The following is an 18,995-nucleotide window of genomic DNA, read 5'->3' as shown; positions in this document are numbered from 1 at the left end:
CACACATACACACATACACACACACACACACACACAGAGAGAGAGAGAGAGAGAGAGAGAGAGAGAGAGAGAGAGAGAGATCTGAGTAATGTAGAATGCTTGTATATACATCTCCTAGGGATTTTCACCAGGAGAGGTTTGTTCCAGCGAGTTGACACATGTCATTGTAGAAGCTGATGCGTCTGTAGTTCTTGTTTCAGGGTAGAGATAGAGGCAGTCTCTGTGTTGTAGTCTCAAGGCCAAACTCCTGCTCTAAAACACAGTCTTTGCTCTTAGAGACTTAGGCTCATCAGATAAAGCCTACCATCCGATGGCATGTGATCTGCTTTATTCAAAAGTCTGCTAGTTTAAAGGGTTATTTATTTATGTTATGGGCACAGGTATTTTGCCTGTATGTACATATGTGGACCATGCGAGTTCCTGGTACCTGAGGGCATCAGAATATGGCATTAGGTCCCCTAGAATTGGAGTTACAGGCTCATGTGAGCTGCCACGTGGATGCTAGGAACTGAGCCTAGGTCCTCTGAAGAATCAGCTAGTGTTCACAACTGCTGAGCCATCTCCCCGGATGGATTTAAATACTAATCTACCTCTACAGCAGTATCCAGGCTGGCATCTGAGCCTGCTGGGCTCCATTCCCTAGCTTACAGAAGTAGTGGCCCTGGGAACCCAGTGTGGCGGCAGTGCAAGAGCGAGCAGTGCAAGAGCGAGCAGTGCAAGAGCGAGCAGTGCAGAGCGAGCAGTGCAAGAGCGAGCAGTGCAGAGCGAGCAGTGCAGAGCGAGCAGTGCAGAGCGAGCAGTGCAAGAGTGAGCAGTGCAAGAGCGAGCAGTGCAGAGCAAGTAGTGTAGAGCGAGCAGTGCAGAGCGAGCAGTGCAGAGGCAGTGCAGGTGGGCAGTGCAGAGGCGAGCAGTGCAAAGCGGGCAGTGCAGGCAGCAGTGCAGGCGGCAGGAGCAGTACAAGCGGCAGCGAGCAGTGCAGGCCGGAGCAGTGCAAGCGAGCAGTGCAAAGTGTGAGCAGTGCAAGGCAGGCAGTGCAGGCGACAGTGTGCAGGCGAGCAGTGCAAGAGGCAGTGCAGAAGCGAGCAGTGCAAGAAGCGAGCAGTGCAGGCGAGCAGTGCAGAAGCGAGCAGTGCAGAGTGAGCAGTGCAAGCCCGAGCAGTGCAAAGCGAGCAGTGCGAAACGGTAGCCCGGGTAGTGCAAGCGAGCAGTGCAGAGCGAGCAGTGCAGAGCGAGCAGTGCAGAGCGAGCAGTGCAGAGCGAGCGGTGGCGTGGCAGCTGCTGTGTGTTACAGTTAGGAGTTGCTGCTAAGGTTCTTCTGGGGCAGTGAGTGTTCAAGAGGGTCTAGGAAGGGATGGAGAACTCCTATGTGGTTCTGGCTTAACCCCTAGTGTGGCGCCAATCAACAACTTCCGGCTCACTTCCTCTAGAGTGGAAGTCAGGGAAGCCAGAGGGTGCCTGGCAGCTCAAGGGCTGCTGAGCACAGAGGACTGGGGACAGCCAAGACCTGAAGGTCACCCAGAGCTCAAGGGTAGGCTAAGTGGAAACAGGGATGTGGGAGGGTGGCCTGGAGGCTGCACTTACTAAGAGAGTGGCTTGCAGCTGGTTCCTCTTGGTGACCTCGTCCCAGGCCCACACACACTGGGCTGCCCTGCAGGCTCCCCACCTTCCATGACTTCCTAAAGAGAACACTTCCTTCCTGCTGTCCTCTGCTCCTGGTCTGGTTTTCTCAAGGTACTTTCTAAGCTGTATTGAGGGTGCTGATGTTGGCCCCACCATCTCCAAGAGACTATGATTTCTTAGGGGCAGCTTTGCCCTTCTATCAACCTTGGGTCTCCTGGGCCCTTGTTGTATCTCTATATCTAATATATATATATATAATCAATCACCTCACAGTTTACATATTCATTAACTAATTAACACATCCACAATCTCCAGTCTCTCTCCTTCCAATTTTAGGTTAATACTTAAACCCCACTCTCTGAACAAATTTACAGTATAACATTAACTACAGTCCTCATACTCTATGTTGGATTTCTCTATTTGTCCCATAAAGCCACAACTCTGTGCCCTTTGACCCTCCCACTGTTGTCGCTCACTATTCTCCTGCTGCTATATGTTGACTGATTACATTTGTTTGTTTATTCAGAATTCAGTGAGTATATGGATGTCAGAGGACAACTTTTGGGATCCGTCTCCTCCTTCTACTGTCTAGGTTCAAAGAATAGAACTCAGAACACTCGGCTTGGTGAAAAGCACTCTTAACCACCTGAGCCATCTTACCAGCTCTATTTGTTCAATTAAAAAAACAAGCCTGGATCCCATACATAACTGGTTTCACATAATGTATTTTTAATTTGTTTAGCTTACTTCATTACAGCTCAATGTCTTTTAAATTCACCCACGTCATTTCAAATGACAAGATCTCCTTTTAAGATGCTGAATAATTCCATTTTAAACACACACATGCACACACACACACACACACACATACACACACAATTTTCTTTATCCAGTCATCTGTGGATGGACACTCAAGTTGTTCCCATGTCTATTATGAGTAGTGGGCACAGGGATGCAAGCGTCATTGTGAGGTGATGACCTCCTTCCTTCTCTGTTGGAAAACTTTGCTAATTAAGGTCAAAGTTCACCATGACTGGCTAGCCTCTGAAATCTGCTCAAAATGGGAGACTTCCCCACTCTTGCCTCTACTTGATATTATAAACTAAGGCATTAATTAGTTTATAGGATCCATTCCCTTTCTCCTGACAAAACTTGTTCAGGCAGCACCTGAAATTCCCGAAATGCTTCCCCCATGCTAATGGGCATGCCAGGTACCCTAAGACCACAGCCCATCCTGGATGTCCCTACCCTCAGTCCCCCAAAACTTTGTAAGCCTTCAATCACCCTAAGTAAGGTTGATCAGTCTCCTGGCAAGCCATCCCGGTGTGATCATTCACAGAGCTTCTGAAGCCCCCGGCTCTCCTCCGACGTCTCTGCTCCCACTCACTGCCCTTGTGGAGCAGGGAGAACCACACCTCTTGGATGTGACCAGAGGCTAGCAAATTGGAAGTTACGGAAGTTCTAGTTTAGTCTTTGGAGGCATTTCCATGTTGTTTCTTCCCCACAGTGTTTGAAGCACTTCCTCACACACCTGTCGGCTACTCACAAGCCTCCCCCCTTTTTTCCCCTCTTCTACAATCTTGACATTCCTAACCCCTCACTTCTACTGAAAAACTCTCCCTGGCTATTCTATGCTGTGTTCTAGAGAAAGGTCATCGGAAAGTCCAAACTAGGCGAAGGTGGCGGATCTGACAGGGCCCCATCTTCCCATACTCAGTCTGGGACTCACTCGCTTCCAGTGTGAGGTAGGTAGGAAGAATGGCTCATTTATAAATGTTGGGATAAGCACTGTGGCTCAAGGGTCAGCAGGGAATACCTCAGCATCCAGGAGTCCCAGGATGTGCTACCATGCTGCCTGCCTCCTGTGTACATTGCTGGAGACTCAGGACTGTCTTCAGAGATCCCGGTCATGAGATACATACATGCCTGTACTGACAGTTATGGCTGTCTGACCTGTGACCAACCACAACTATCTTTCTATCTATAGATGGGGACAGTCATGGGAGGGCCAACGTGCGAATGTTTTGAACAGTGCTTTGCACATCTGTCCTTCATAGATATTGGCTGTTCTTAAGACCAAAATGTCCTGGTCTCTGACCCAGTTCTTTATTTTATTTTGGAGCGGGGTCGGGTATCCGTCAACATGTTTGATGAGGCAAAGGATGAAGTGTTCTAGCTGGGGGTGGGCAGCAGCTCTGAGGACAGTAAGTTCTTAATCAACCATTATGTGTTGACTTGACGTTTGTTATATGAAGATGGTACAGTACATTGTGAGAGTCATAAAAGAAATCGCTCCCCTGCCAGCTGTTTATTGGGTACCCTTTGCATATCTGTCTGTGTTCTAGACATTGGGGATATGTGGTGATCTGGACAGCTAGATTCTTGCTTTCATGGAAATTCTGGGTCTTTTGTCTGGTGTCCTGGCTTATCTTACATGAGCCCAGTTTCAGGATCTCCTAAATCAGGAGCCAAATGGCTTCTCTTCCTCCTTCACTGTTGCTGGCCTTAATTCAGTCCTGTGCTGTGAGTCGAGTGCTAGGCTTAGCAGCAGCTCTGCCAAGGCCTTTGGAGACCAGAGCCACATCTGATGTAGGAAAATGGAAATCTTAGCAGCCTGGGACTCCGCTTGGCTTGGGCTATCTATGCCCTTCTTCCAATGTATTTGGCAACGTGGGATCCTCCCTTGCACTGGGCCACATACACATTGCACTTCAGACAGTGGAATGAGTTGCCTTTCCTTGACAACCCTATGGCAATGTCTGATTTTCATTCAAACATGTACCAAAACATATCAGGGAAGGGGAGGCAGGGTCCCATTCTAAACTTCTTTTTGCTGCATACACAGCAAAGTAAACTGATTCTCCCAGGGAAACAGGGAAAAGCATTATTTATTATCTTATGCCTGTGCATAATTGGACTTGCATATGATTAAAGTCAGATAAATCACAGGAGAGGGCAGACTTAGTGAACAGAGGCTTACGTCATGGAGTATGGCTGCTCTTTGGACATTCTGCCCAAAGTGGCCTGTGCTCCCTTGCAGTGTGTCCTGAACAGTCTCTTCAAACAAAACTTCTCGCTGCTTCACTGCTGTGTGCTCAGTTCTTTCAATGACATACTGGGATCCTGGAAGTCCAAGTCTAGATAGCTAGTGGCAGCCAGCAACACATCCACCCATTTCCTCCAGTTGGCTGTCCCCATACCTTGGGCTCTGGGCTTTGTCAGGGATGGGTTCACCTAGAGCCAAGTGTGGCTGAGCTCAGGGCTGGCTCTTCTGCTTCTCTTCTGCATTGCTGTACAAGATTTCACCAACAACGAATTCTCTAGCCCCAATTTCTTCCTGAGATTTCCCAGGTGCTGGCTCTGTCTCACCGTGTCTGGGATTCCAATCCCCAGTTCCCTGCTTTGGCTCAGAGCTCAGGAGTGCAGGCTTGGCTCCATTGCAACATGGAGTTGAGGCTAATCATCTCCAGGATTCCCAGATGGCCCTGCTGAGACGATGGCTGCCTGGGCTGGCTCCCAGATCCAGGATGGCATATGGAGGTGTGGGGTAGGAGGGCTCTGTGCCTGCCCCTTGTTTGCTGTGTGATATGAGCCAAGCCTCCACAGTCAAAGCCAACCAGGATGGAACTGGAGGAGAGGTTTTGTCTTTCTAATGGCTCTTTATCCTGACCTGTGCCTTCCAAGTTCATACCACACCAGGAGCCTGCAGCAGATGCCCCGTGCCTGCACGCTCCAGACACACAATCAGGAAAGCTAGTACCCGGAGACTTTGTTGGGGTCTCTTGGGATTGGGTGAGCTTAGAGCTATAGGGTCAAGGAGTTTTGATTGTAGTCTTTCCCCTTCCTGAGTTCTGCTGTGGCTCTGGCAGTAGAGGTAGGAGACAGTGATGATGATGAGCATGTGGCAGTGAGAACTGGAGAGTGCCAGCCTCACAAGGATTAGGGGAGAGGCCTCTGGGTGGACATTCAGAAGAGAGGAGGGATCAAAGGAGACCTGGGAGAGATCGTGGACAGGGGTTGGACTCATAGACCAGAGACTACTTGGCATCCAGATCTCAGGGGACAGCACATCCAGACTGTACCCTGCTCTGGTTGATGGGCTCACAGACATACATGTTCCAGTAGCGGTCTCTCTCAGGTGTGTGCATGTGTGCATATGCCATGCTGCAACATGTGGAGGTCAGAGGACAGCTTGTGGAGCTGGTTCTCTCCTTTGTGCTTTACATGGATCTTAGGGATCAAAACTCAGACTCCCCAGTTTGTGCACAAGCACCTTTATTTGCTGAGTCATGCCACCAACCCGACACCTTGTTTGTTAAGACAGGTCTCCCACTTGCCTGGATCTCAAATAGGCTGGGCTAACGGGCCAGCGAACCTCAGGGATTCACCAGGATTCACCTCCACGGTGCTAAGTTACAAATGCATGGGCGATGGCTGCCTTTCTTTCTTTTTTTTATTGATTCTTTGTGGATTTCACATCATTCACCTGACCTAGTTATCTCCCTGTCCCTCCATATCTGCCCTTTGCCCTTGTAACCGATTCCTCCAAAAGGAAAAAAAAATCCCACCAGTTCAGTGTGTCACAGTGTATCACACCATATATCTTTTTGCCCTAAGTGCTTCAGTTCGTTGCAATGAGTCATTGGTCTGGTTCGAGGTCTCTGGCTTCTGCTGCACCATCGATACTGGATCCTCACCAGACTCCTCTCGGATATCCTGTTGTTGCCTTGTGTCATGGAGACACTGCTGCTTTGGTTCCAAAGGACCAGTCTCTTCATGTTCTTCAGCAGCTTAGAAATGGGGTAGACGTTGGGGTGGGCCAACTCTAAGCACGGGATCTGGGCCTGGCTGATAGCTGAGTTGGTCAGCCCACAGTTCTACTGAGCCCACGCCACCAGGGCGAGCTCTGCTGCTTTGCCCAGGTGAGGGGTGAGGCCTCAGGAGTATGGCTGGCTTTTTTATTTTTAAAGAATGTATTTATTTTATGTATGTGAGTACACTGTAGCTGTCTTCAGACACACCAAAAGAGGGCATCAGATCCCATTACAGATGGTTGTGAGACACCATATGGTTGCTGGGAATTGAACTCAGGACCTCTGGAAGAGCAGCCAGTGCTCTTAACCACTGAGTCATCTCTTAGCCCCAAGTATGGCTGGCTTTTTAAGAAGGGGTTCTGGGGTCAGAACTCAGGTCTTCCTGCTTGTGTGGCAAGGGCTTTAGCTGTTGAGCTATTTCCCCAGCTGTCAACATTGGTCTGTCAGAGAACTGCAAGATTTCAGCATTGGACTTTCGTCTAGGAGATGAAGCATGGGGTTGCCAGTAGCCATTTTCCTTAGATGTGAAATTGAGATGGATAGAAAGGGAAGAGAGCCATCTCTGTAGCCTTGTATGTTGGTTTGCTGGAAGCTAAATATCACAGGACCTTTCTCCCCCTTTAGTTTATTATTTTATTTTATCTTTCAATAAGGCAGTTTAGGATTTGTTGATCTCTTATAAGCAGAAAATTAGTATGTGAAAGAGAACCCAGGATAAAATTCATGTCCTGAAAGACCAAAGTAATAGGTAAGACCCCCTTGCATCTCCTCTGATGGTCACAGTGGTCCCTGGGACCACTTGTAGGTGGCGACCGTGCAACTGGACAGGATTCATGGACCCTGACACTAACATCCTGGTGACCCTCCACAGCTGCTCCACAACTCCAGAGCCAGTGCCCCTGAACACTGACACCCTTACCTTGTCATAATACAGGGATCTCTGGCTAGGAAGAGATTGGCTCACTGTTGCCAACATGGTGGGCTAAGATAAACCTGCTCACAGTTCAGGGAAGCTGAGCACGCTGCAAGGGGGGCTTCTTCTGAAGCCCCACTCAGAGACAAAGGTTGAGCGAGAAACCCTGAACATCTTGATGTCCATCCTAGCATCCGAGCTTCCCTTCGCTGGCTCTAACATAACCTCTGCCATCACTTCTCCAATAGACACATGGAGCTCTATCTGGGAGAGGAGGGCTGGATGAGACAGGGAGTCTGGGGCCTCTGGCCTGCCCGGGCTCCCAAGAGCCTTAGAGCAGAGGACAGAGATGGGATGTACTGGAGTACCAGAACGTTCCATATAGATCCTACAGCCTGCTCAGCTGTTCTTTTCAGAGGGGAATCTACTGTCCTCCTTTCAGATGAAAACTCGGATGTCTCCCGGTTTCCCCGTGTGTACTAATGACCACCAACTTTGATTTGTTCTGATTTCCAAACAGGGTAATTTTCTCGTAACAGTACTTGGTATCCTAGTCTGTTTTCCATCGATGTGTTTTTCATTGAGGGTTTATTTGTGTTCATACATCTGATCACAGCTTATCATTGAGGAAGTCCGGTCAGGAACTCAAGTAGGAGGAAAGGCAGGGGCCATCCAGGAACGCTTCTACAAGTGTGCTTCCCATGATGCACTCTGCTTGCTTCTTATCGTCCAGGGCCACCTGCCCAGGGGCAGCCTTACTCACCGTGGCCTGGATCCTTCCACGGCAAGGACTGACTAAGTCCGCCCCACAGACTTGTCTGCAGTCCAGTTCAACGGAGGGTTTTTCTCACTTGAGGCTCCATCTTCTCAGGTGACCTTAGTTTGTGTCAAGTTGACAAAAAAGAACCCAACACACATAACCACCTTGAGACTGATGCTCGATCTGTGAGCTGGAGAGAGGATGATTCGTTGTTGTTGCTGTTGTTGTTGTTGTTGCTGCTGTCGTCTTTCTGTGGCCACGTGCTCTGTGTTGCAGCTAGTGAAGAAAGGGCTGGGCCTCTGCCTAGACACAGAGGGTGCAGCAAGGGCTTACGGCCCAGCATGGTTCTTTCCTTTTTATGTTTCAAGGGGACCTCAAATTCCTTGAGTGCCTGAGACCTAGAGTCTGTCTGTTGCCATCAAATTGCTGCTGAAAAGGTGGCTGTGTTACTTCCAGGTCCACTCTCTCCTCTCCCTTATGTCTCTCAGGTTTGGGAAGAGGGGGTTAATGACCTATGTCAAGGGTGGCCTCACTGGCTAACAACACAGGTGGAACTTGGCTCGTGACGTAGTAATGAAGATGAAGGAGAGACAGGTGGAATCGCTGGAGTGGAGCCCAGGCTCAACCTCGCCAGCGACTGGAGGGTAGCTATGCAATGCAGGGAGGATGCCTGTGAAAGCTCAGCCAGGACCCATGGTAGGCACAATGCCGGAGTAACAAGGATGATAACTTTGCCTGTATCACATTTTCCTCTTGAGAGGCATGTACAAGAACGACCACTAGGGGGCAGGAGGGCCCGCTTTAGCACAACAGCTTGCTAGTCAGAGCTGGAATGTCTCTCCTGGTCTCCGGGCCTGTGAACCCTCACTGCTTCCAGTTCATAGCTCACACAGAGTAAGAGAATATAGATATGACACATAGGGCCAGCTGACGGGAATTTGGAGGTGCCTTTATGGGGCTTAGTGAAAAAGATTCCATTAGGCTTATAATTAAAATACAAAGGAAAGGAAAATTTTAGGTATTGAGTTTGTATATGAAAGAACCACAATTGTTTTACCACTAAACATGAGCTGCTACAATCCAAACCTATTAGCATCTAATTATATGCTTGAAATGGCAATGTGACTTCTTCAAAGTATCCTGGAACATCATTGACAAGGAGTTTTCTTTGAACAAAGTGGTGAGACAAAACTTACAAGCAGGGGCCGGAGAGGTGGCTCAGTGGTTAAGCGCTCATGCTGTTCTTGCAGAGGAACTGAGTTCAGTTCTCAACGTCTCTGTCAGGCGACTCACACCTGTAATTCCAGCTCTTGGGGACCCCGTGCCTTTGGCCTCTGTGTGCACCCTCATGCACGTACACAGAATTAATTTTTTTAAAAAATTTTTTAACATGGTGTCAGTCACTGCATATAATGGCTTGAGACTCACTAGGTAGACCAGGCCGGCCTTGAACTCACAGAGATCTGCATGCCTTTACCTCCTCAGTGCTGGGATTAAAGACTGTGCCACCTGCTACAAATAAATTTATAACCACTCAAAAATCTATACTGGTTGAAGCTGTTTTTTAAGATTATTAGAACTTTCTCTTCTTGTTTTCTCATCAAACACACACATATGAGCACGCACGGGCACACACACATACACACACACACACACACGTACACACTCTTGACATTTCTTGTGAGAGACATTGGATATTTGCCCATCAAACCTTTCTTGTTCACATTCATAAAATGGTGGCTCTGTGCTGGCTTGTGGAACACACATTTGAATGTAGAAAATCCACCTTTAGACCAAAAGTGCCCCTGAGCCGAGAAAGGCCACACAACTGAGTAACTCTCATCCTGCTGGTTGTGTGGAGTTCTGACCTGATGTGACTCTGCCTTTCCCTCACAGACAAAAGCAGACGTGTCTGGTCTGGTATTGATACAACAGGGGTGAATCTCAAAACATTATCCTGACTGAAGGAAGCCAGACACAAAAAATGCAGGCTGTGTGATTCCATTTACCTGAAGTTTGAGAAACGTAATAACAAACGTGTACTGACAGGAAGCAGATGAACACTTGTCTGGGTCAGAGGCATGGGGGGCGAAGGGTGACAACAAAGAGGCTCATGGGACATGGAGTGGACACAACAGCCTTCTTCTGAAGGCTGATTTGAATTCATGGAATTTCCGTGAATTTTCGCAAAATTCTTTCTTTTCTATTTCATTTGTTCCTTCCTTCCTTCTTTCCTTCCCTCTTTTCTTCCTGAGAGGACCTCATGTGCTCAGCATGGCCTTGAACTTGTACAACTGAGGATGGTCTTGAATTCTTTAGTTTTTTTTTAATGTATGTATATGGATGTTTTGCCTGCATGTGTGTCTGTCTGTTCGTGTACTATAAAAACATACCAAGGTGGCCAGGGGAGGGCATCGGATCTCCTGCTATTGTTGTTATAAACCTTCATGAACTGCTATATAGGTGCTAGAAATCCAGTCTGGCTTCTTTGGAAGAGCAGTGAGTGCTCAAATCTCCAGGCCTGACCTTGAACTCTTGGTCCACCTGCCTCCACCTCCCACATGCTGGGTTGGTTGCAGGAGTGTACACCACCCTGGGTTTAATTGATTCATGCAGCTCTGGGGATCAAACCACAGCTTCCTGTAAGCTCTACCCACTGAGCTACATTCCCAGTCCACAACTCTTCTTTTTCTTTTGATCTCCCCTCCAACCATTAAAAACCTGTAAAAACCACTTTTAGCCCATTGACAGGCATGGTTTGGTTGGCAGAAGTCACTTGCCAACTCCTGGATTAGAACGGGATATCAGTATAGGAACTCTGAGGTTGGAGGGCTCTAGACAGGGAGTGGGTCTCGAATGTCTGGCTCTCATCTCATTAAGAAGCCACAGCCTTTAAATTGTGTTGCAGGCTCTCGGCTCCTATGTGCTTTGAATGAAACCCAGCTATCCTTTCGGCATTTGAAGAAGCTGGGTACTGTTCTTAGCACAGTTGGACTGTTTGACTTCTGGTCTTTTGAGTTTGACTTTCAAATTAGTTTTCAGAAACCAACAGGGTAATGACACAACTAAAACAGTAAGAGAGGGCCATAGATTGGCATAGCATCGTGTCAGGACTGTGTCAGTCAGGCTTTGTTACTGCGACAGGCTAACTTTATGAAGGAATGATAGCATTTAGCTCACATTCTGGGGTGGAAGTCTAAGGCTGGGCAGTCCGTTGGATGGCATCGACGGCAGGAGCGTGTGGAAAGAAGGGGTCAGATCTTAAACTAAGAAGTCTCTTGGTTAAGGGCTAAGCTCATTGGTCATTTTTGTTCTGTTTGATGGTTTCACAAGGTAGCCCAGGATGGCCTGGAACTCACTGTGTAGTTAGAGCTGGTTTCAAACTCACAGAAATCCTCTTGCTTTTGCTTCTTGGAGTCCAGGCATGAGCCACAATGACCGGCTGAGGCTCATTCTCACAACTCTCCTGAGACCCCAGGGGTCCCGTAAGACCTACCTTAATCTTTTTTGAGGGCAGCTCCCCTAGAGACTTGAGAATCTTCTACTAGGACCCACCTCATAAAGCATGACCTCCCCTCAGCGGCCCCAGCACATTTTCGACCCAACTTTGAACATAAAAGCCCTCGAAGACACCCTGAACCATACACAAGCACAGCAGGCTATAGGCAGAAGGGTCCTAGTTAACTAATCTCTGATTTTGTTGTTTCCTTTGTTTGCGACAGTTCCACTGGGTTTCCCAGCCTTGTACTGATGTCCTGGAGTCAATGATCTTGCTGCCTTATCGTCCTAAGTACTAAGACTAGAGACAGAAGCCAAACTTCGTTCTGTTTTTATTTTGTTGTCGAGACAGGGTATTGCTTCATTTTCCAAGCTAGCCTGAAACCCTCAATCCTCTCGCCTCTGCCTCTCGCGTGCCGGGGTTCACCAGTGTGTGCTACCACACTGGCTATCAAATTTGCTTATGGATGAGGTCTGCACAGAGGCATTTGTTGGGTGACTATCTAAGACTCAGAGTAGGTACCACCTCCAGGAAGGCTGTTTACACATCACTTCTCCTAGGATCAAGGGTACAGGCTAGGGAAGTAGCTTGCTTTGTGGGATGCTTGGGTGGGTCTCTGAGATTGCATGGTACTGAGTTTTTTACACATCAGTTACAGTTCCCACTCGCAAATATCCACAGACATCTTTGCCCTTTGTTTGCTATCTTCTTTGTGAGCCCCATGTCCCTGAGTTCTGGGATTCACCTTGTCTTGTTCTCGTGCTTCTCCCTGTCTAGAACTCATGTGAGGTCTGTTGGTCTTGTAACTGGGGGTTTCTCTGCAAATCAGGAATTGATTCCACAGAGAGATGTTGGAGTGTCAAGGTCAGAGCAGGGTGGCCACCCTGATTTCTTCCTCTCTCCTTTCTTTCCTTCCCTTCCCCTTGTCCATTCTCCTGGTGCCTCCATCCAGCCAACCTCTGGTAATGTCAGTTTCTTGGACCTACCTCCTCTCGGGGACTGGGCCATGCTGTTCGTATCCTGAGGCTGTCCCCCTAAAACTGCACAGGGCATAGTCCAGAGTATGTGCTGATAGCGTCTTTAGTTCAGTAGGGGACCACCAAGGCCTGACTGGAAACTAGAAGCTGTAGATAACCAGGCCCATTGCCTGTCCTCAGGGGACCTTGTCCATTTGGGATACTGATCTGTTGTTACACTGCAGAACAGATTGTTGTGTTTACTGACAGGAAACCAGGGGTGGGGGTGGGGATGGAAACTAAGGAGGGGATCTTGTAACACCACAGGGGCAGAGAGTGATGAGGACCAGGGTAGGGACAAGGTCAGGGATAAAAAAAGGGACTCTGGCCCAGGACAGAGGCAGAGAGAACAAAGCAAAGAGCAGAGAGAGAGAGTGGGATCTCTGCCCCACCTGCCTGGGTCTCTGCTCTGGGGAAAAAGGAGAGAAGCCAGCAACCTTTCTCAGGGGGCAGCCATGAACACAGCATGCTGAGTTCTGGAAGCAGCCAGGGACTACTCAGGGAGGTCGGTTTGCCAGGCCGGTCCTCTGTGGGCCTTCACAGCAGGGAGTTTCAATTCTCAGGTTTCCTCTGCTGTGACTCCAGAGGATAAGCGCTGTGGGGAAGGGCAGTTTGAGGTCCAGGAAGGGGACCTCTCTGGAGCCCAGGATTTTGTGGCTGCTGGGAAGCTTCAGACGGCTGAGCCCTGCAGCATGGGCCTCTGGGGCCCTGCCCTGAGCCCCTAGTGCTGCAGCTTCCATCACCCTCACACAAAGGACATTAGGCAGCCTTTCCGTAGCTGAGTGTGCCAAGATAAGTAGTTAGGATAAAACAGACCATGTCTCTGAAGCATCAACGTGACATGAACACCGCAGTGAAATGCTACCCCCATTTATGTTCATATTAAAACGAATGTGTGATTAGGAATAATAGCCATTTTTACAGATCTGTTTACGAAAACACTGAGCCCTTACTGAAACCACACATTTAAGAGCTGTGTCCAGAGCCCAGGCCTCCGTGCTCCTTCTCAAGGCCAAACTCCACACTTTGCAAATGAGGGAAATGAATTTGGGGGGAGGAGGCTTGCCTGGCTTCTGAAGGAGAGAGGAGGGTGGGCCGGTCATGCTCGATGTGAGGGCCGCAGGGTGTTTATGGTGGGGTAAAGAACTTGAAGTTGTAGGCAGTAGGTCAGACACTTTTCTCATTGCTGTAGTAAAATACATGGGTACAGTGCTCGCCAGGCAAGTACGAGGACCGCTTCAGTCCGCAGTCTACTGGACTCAGTAGTGCCAATCTGTAGTCCCAGCATGCCTTTGATGAGATAGGAGGCAAAGAGAGGAGAAACCCTAGAAGCTGTCGGTGACCAAGTGCGGCTGCTGTGAAGACGTACCATGACCACAGCCACTCTTACAAAAGGAAGCATTTAATTGGTGCTTGTTTTCCGTTTCAGAGTTGGTTATCGTCATGGTGGGAATCATGACACGCAGGCAGACGCGGTGCTGGAGAGGTCGCTGAGAGCTCTGTGGATCCGCAGGCAGCAGGAAGAGAGAGAGACTCTGGACTTGGATGGGCGTTTTGAGAACGTAAGACTCCCCTAATGACACGCTTCCTTCAACAATGTCACAGCTGCTAGTCCTTTCAAACAGTCCCACTCCCTAGGGACCAAGGATTCAAATACTTGAGCCTCCGGGGACCATTCTCCTGAGCGTAGGGAGTCAAATTGACAAAGATCGCCGCAGGGGGCTTCGCTTTTTGCTTTTGGACAATGAGGTTGGCAATAGCAATCTTTTGGACTCCACACTGTTTCCAGTCAATCAGTCACGGCCACTAACAGGAGGTGTGGGCAGTGGAAGGAGTTAGGGGCTAGGAATCTAGGCACTTCAACCAGCTCTTTTGATAACAACACTGAAGCTTCAGGCAAACTACTTAATACTTGTGCGTTTTACTGTCCCTACCTGAGGTATGCAGTGGTCACACTAGATCTGCTCTAAACCCTTGGCTCCTGTGACATGGGTGGGGTCACAGTTTGACTTTTCAGGACCTCTAGATTAGTTGGGCTTTACCAGAACATTCTAGAGTTCCTGAGAAAGGCATAGCCTGTAGCTCAGCCACCTACTTCTGCATAACAGAAGACCTCTGCGAAGGCTTCACCGGGTTGTGAGCACAGGAGGCTGCTCTAGGCAGGGGGTGTGTGTGTGTGTGTGTGTGTGTGTGTGTGTGTGTGTGTGTGTGTGTGTGTGTCTGTGTGTGTGTGTGTGTGTGTGTGTGTGTGTCTGTGTGTGTGTGTGTGTGTGTGTGTGTGTGTGTGTCTGTGTGTGTGTGTGTGTGTGTGTGTGTGTGTGTGTGTGTGTGTGTGTGTCTGTGTGTGTGTGTGTGTCTGTCTGTGTGTGTCTGTGTGTGTCTCTGTGTGTGTGTGTGTGTGTGTGTGTCTGTGTGTGTGTGTGTGTGTCTGTGTGTGTGTGTGTGTGTGTCTGTCTGTGTGTGTGTGTCTGTGTGTGGTGGGTACTATAGATGATCTTTAGCCACTAGTTGGGGAGAGCCCCCAATCCTGCCTGGAGGTCAGTCCCCAAACGTATCTTTATCTCTAACAGCCTCCACTTCTGCTGCCTTCTCTAGTCAACTGGCTTCTTTGCCAGTACTGTCCAACCTGGCCACTAACCTGACAGTGTCACCCCAGCTTCTCAGCCTCCTATTCAGAGGATAGTCAGCCCCTGCAGGGGAACATGGAATCTTACCATGCAGTAGTAAGTTTGATTTGAGCCTTGCTTTGTACGGTGCCTCCCTTTCCTTCCCTTGTATGGATTATCTTTGGGTGTCTCTGAATTAATGGGCGAAGAAGTTAATGTCCCTTGCATAGTTCTTTAGAGGGACAGGTCAGGGAGGGACTCAGGAGAGTTATGCATTCTTCTGAGGACTCAGGTCCTACCCTTTCACCCTCCCACCCTCCTGCCCTCCTGCCCTCCCACTCTCCTACCTTTCAGTTCCATTTCTAATCCAGGCTCAGGCTTTGGTTTCAAGACACACTGTCCGGCCACTCACTCTTCCAACAATGATCAACCTCTCTCCTGTCTGTCCTTGACCGTCATAATGTCTTCTCTCCCTCTCCCTCTCCTCCTTCTCCTCTCTCCTCCTTCCCCCTCCCCCTCTCCCCTCTCTCTCCCCCTCTCTCTTTTTTCTTCTCTCTTTGTGTCTCTTTCCATCTCCGAGTCTCTCTGTATCTCTGTCTCTGTCTCTGTTTCTCTTTGTATCTACTGTCTGTCTGTCTCTCACACACACCACACTGACTATCATTTACCTTACTTTAGTGGATGTCAGGAATGAATGTGGATTTGACAGAAGCCACCTAGGAAAGGCTATGGCAAAGCAAGTGAGTTTCCTGGAGATGGCCCACCATTTTGCATGGCTGTAATGGGTGATATCTGAGAGGCAAAGATCCCAGAGACTTCTTCCCAGGATTGCGTCTCAATGCTGATCTGCCTTTCCTGCCACTATTACACAATCTAATGATTCCTGGGCATCAACCCACCCTCTTGGGCAAATTTCCTGAAGATCAACATGAAGACGTATGTTTATATACTAATGCTGCTTAGATGTATTAATGATGTATTAATGACTTTAAGGAATGTTTTATTTGATTCAAATAATTTTAAGAAGAAAGTTTAAGGAGATGGCTTAGTTGTTTTGCCACAAAGATATAATAGAGTTAGAATCAAGAATACAATGTGTCCATTCTTCATAGATGAGTAAGGAAAGGCTGCATAATAAGGCGTACAATAATGAGTTTTCATAAATTACACTAAGAAGAGAAATAGGCTTGGGACAGATTTATGATCAAGGAAAAACAAAACAAAACAAAACAAAACAAAAAAAAAAAATGTTCATTCTAAGTCAGGCCCAAGGCTGAGGCCACAGGTGTGCACTGTGATAAAGCAAGGCCGTGTGAAACGGTTGCTCTGAACTTTAATGAGCTTACAGAATGGAACACTGCTTTGAACTTATAATCTTCATTCTGCTGTAGCTCCCTTTTGTGTAACATTTTATCTGAAGTAATTTTTTCCTTACATAGAGAACTTTTTGTCTAAAAAAAGTATAAAAAGCTGAAAGTAAAAATAAAGGTTTTATGTAGCCCTTTTCTGCTTCATCCAGTGCGCATGTGTCTCTCTGTGTGTGTACCTGGTTTCCTTCCTTCCTTCCTTCCTTCCTTCCTTCCTTCCTTCCTCCTTCCTTCCTTCCTTCCTTCCTTCCTTTCTTTCTTTCTTTCTTTCTTTCTTTCTTTCTTTCTTTCTTCCTTTCTTTCTTTCTTTCTTTCCCTTTCTCTCTGGCTCACAAAGAGTTAATGAACTCTGTGGCCCTTGCCTGGTCAATGAGAGTCAAAGACTAAGAGTAAAAAGTAGGGGCTGGGGATTTAGCTCAGTGGTAGAGCCCTTACCTGGGGAAGCTTAAGGCCCTGGGTTGGATCCCCAGCTCAAAAAAAAAAAGAACCAAAAAAAAAAAAAAAGTAACTAAGTTTCTTTTCTTAAGCCCCTGTTGCTATTAGCAGGAGTCAATTGCCAGAGGCCATCAGCTTTTAGCCTTAGGAGAGCAAAAGAGAGTTAGTTTCAGGTCCCCGGAACAGTAAGGGAAAGTTAAAGGACAAAGGTCAGCAGCCTTGGTCCTTCCTCCAGTGCTGTGTTCCACCTGTGTACGTGACTGCAGGGTAGGACTCGGGCAGGTGTTCCTCCTCCCTGCTTCATGAGAAGTCTTAGTCATGTATGGTACAATTTCCAGTCATCACTGATCCCTCAGAACTGTTCTTGTGAAGAATCCATACACTCATCAAACTGTCACATTACCGTCTTCTTGGTTCAAAGTCACTCACTCCTGGCATTCTAGGCAGCTGGCCACTGGCCCTTTGTTCCTCATGCAAACACATCTCTCCTACCTATCAGCCTTAACACATAGGGTGGGCCCTCAGGAGTGTGCGGCAAGTCTCTCCCACAGAACTACATCCAAACACATTGTTTACTTATTGAGACACTGTGTTGCCCAGGTTTGCCTTGAACTTCCCATTCGCCTGCTCCAGGCTCTGAGAGGCTGGGGTGATAGGCCTGTATCAAGATCTTGTTGCACTGGCTACTCTGTATTCTTTGTTGCCACTGCTGACTGCCTGTGAAAGCCACTGTTAAGCCTTACCTGGTATGAGTACTCCAACTGCCTCCTGATTGGCTCCCCTGTTCCAGCCTGTTCCTCGCCCACCATAACTCTCCCTTCCGCTCAGCAGTCAAAGTGAGTCCATTAAATATGTCTATCAGGTTGCACCACACCCTGGTTTAGAAACTGATTTCCTATTCCTTGTAAAGACAGTCCAGTGCACTTGCCAAGGACATACTTCTCTGTGAAGCCACCCTTTACCTGTCCTGGCTCACAAGCCTCGGCCATGGTGACATTTTTGGTGCTCCTGATTCAATTCTAGGCCTTGATTCCTTCGAGGAGTGCTCATCTCTGCCACAGTCCTTGTCATCTGCTATTAGGACAGAAGTTCCTATTTTCCTCAGAGGCTTTCTCAGTCAGCTCCAGCCAGGGTGGGCCCTGTGTCTCCCAAATCATTCTCTAGAGCATCATTTTGTTTTGTTGCTCAAAACTTCATAGCTGAGGCACTGGATGGAGTGATGCAGGCCTGCAATTCTGGTTACCAGTGAGGTTGAGGCAGGAGACTCATGAGTTTGAAGGTAGTCTGGGTTGTATAGTGAGTTCCAGGCCAGTCTGAGCTATAGAGTAATATCTTGTCTCTAAAGGAAGCGAAACTTGGAGCTGGAGAGCTCAGTGGTTAAGAGAACTTGTCGCTCTTTCAGAGCACTGGGATTTGATTCCTGGCTCCCACGTGGAGGCTTACAAACATCTGTACCTCAAGTTCTGGTGTCTGACACCCTCTTCTGGCCACTACGGGTACTACATGCATTTGGTGAACAAACTGGGAGGGGGAAGCAGGTGGACCTTTATCAGTTCCAGGACAGCCAGGACAATGTAGTGAGGCCCCTTGTTAAACAAACAAATGAAAAATGCCCCCAAACAAAACAAAACAAAAATAAACAATGTGAAAAATAAGGACTAGAGATGCAGCTCAGAGGCAGAACATGTAAGGTTCAATTCTTAGTATTACCACAAAACAAACAAACCACAGAACAGCAACACAATCCTAGTCGGATCATCCAAAATTATCTTCTTCATGTCTTTCTTCACTTGTACACCACATCCCTTTTAAAAAAACACTAACTCTGGTATCTCAGCACTTCTGAAACTGAGGCAGGAGGATCAAAAGTTCAAAATTAGCCTTGGCTACATAGCAATTGGGAAGCTAGCCTAGGCTACGTGAGATCCTGTCTCAAAACACCACCTTTCTGTCTAGTTAACTCTG

This window comes from Rattus rattus, chromosome 2 (assembly GCF_011064425.1).
Source record: "Rattus rattus isolate New Zealand chromosome 2, Rrattus_CSIRO_v1, whole genome shotgun sequence".
Taxonomy (NCBI): domain Eukaryota; kingdom Metazoa; phylum Chordata; class Mammalia; order Rodentia; family Muridae; genus Rattus; species Rattus rattus.
This window is presented reverse-complemented; position numbering follows the sequence as displayed.